This window comes from Triticum aestivum, unplaced genomic scaffold (genome assembly GCF_018294505.1).
Source record: "Triticum aestivum cultivar Chinese Spring unplaced genomic scaffold, IWGSC CS RefSeq v2.1 scaffold117137, whole genome shotgun sequence".
Lineage (NCBI taxonomy): Eukaryota > Viridiplantae > Streptophyta > Magnoliopsida > Poales > Poaceae > Triticum > Triticum aestivum.
The window spans coordinates 1-836 of NW_025303310.1; the positions used below are offsets into that span (position 1 = coordinate 1).

Sequence of the window (836 nt, forward strand, 5' to 3'; positions counted from 1 at the left end):
AATGTACAATCGTCTTTGTAGTGGAGCTGGGAGGGGCAAGGATAAGGGACGAAGACCGGGGTAACATGTCGGATGCGATCATACCAGCACTAAAGCACCGGATCCCATCAGAACTCCGAAGTTAAGCGTGCTTGGGCGAGAGTAGTACTAGGATGGGTGACCTCCTGGGAAGTCCTCGTGTTGCATTCCCTTTTTAATTTGTTTCGCGCCGCTTGCAAAACAAAACGCACGTGTAAGTAATATATTTACCGTGTTTTATTGTTTTGCACGAGTGCGGTAAGTCATATCTGGGTGCTCACGATTCACGGGTCCAGCGTCGGCGTTGTGGCGCGGCAAGCGTGCACTGGTGCGGGTGAGAGGGAGGGGTGGAAACCGCGTTAAACTCGTCTCCGTAGTTGAGAGGGAGCGGCCAAAGCAATGTACAATCGTCTTTGTAGTGGAGCTGAGAGGGGCAAGGATAAGGGACGAAGACCGGGGTAACATGTCGGATGCGATCATACCAGCACTAAAGCACCGGATCCCATCAGAACTCCGAAGTTAAGCGTGCTTGGGCGAGAGTAGTACTAGGATGGGTGACCTCCTAGGAAGTCCTCGTGTTGCATTCCCTTTTAATTTTTTTCGCGCCGCTTGCAAAACAAAACGCACGTGTAAGTAATATATTTACCGTGTTTTTTTATTTTGCACGAGTGCGGTAAGTCATAGCTGGGTGCTCACGATTCACGGGTCCAGCGTCGGCGTTGTGGCGCGGCAAGCGTGCACTGGTGCGGTTGAGAGGGAGGGGTGGAAACCGCGTTAAACTCGTCTCCGTAGTTGAGAGGGAGCGGCCAAAGCAATGT

At 52.0% G+C, this 836-nt stretch overlaps 2 non-coding genes across 2 annotated transcripts; both read left to right on the forward strand.

Moving 5' to 3' along the window:
- Nucleotides 1-70: 70 nt before the first annotated feature.
- On the forward strand, nucleotides 71-189 carry LOC123179443 (5S ribosomal RNA). The gene has a single exon (XR_006490373.1). It is a non-coding gene; the product is annotated as a 5S ribosomal RNA (ribosomal RNA).
- A 297-nt stretch (nucleotides 190-486) lies between these two features.
- Nucleotides 487-605, forward strand: LOC123179444 (5S ribosomal RNA). Its single transcript, XR_006490374.1, has one exon. It is a non-coding gene; the product is annotated as a 5S ribosomal RNA (ribosomal RNA).
- Nucleotides 606-836: the final 231 nt, after the last annotated feature.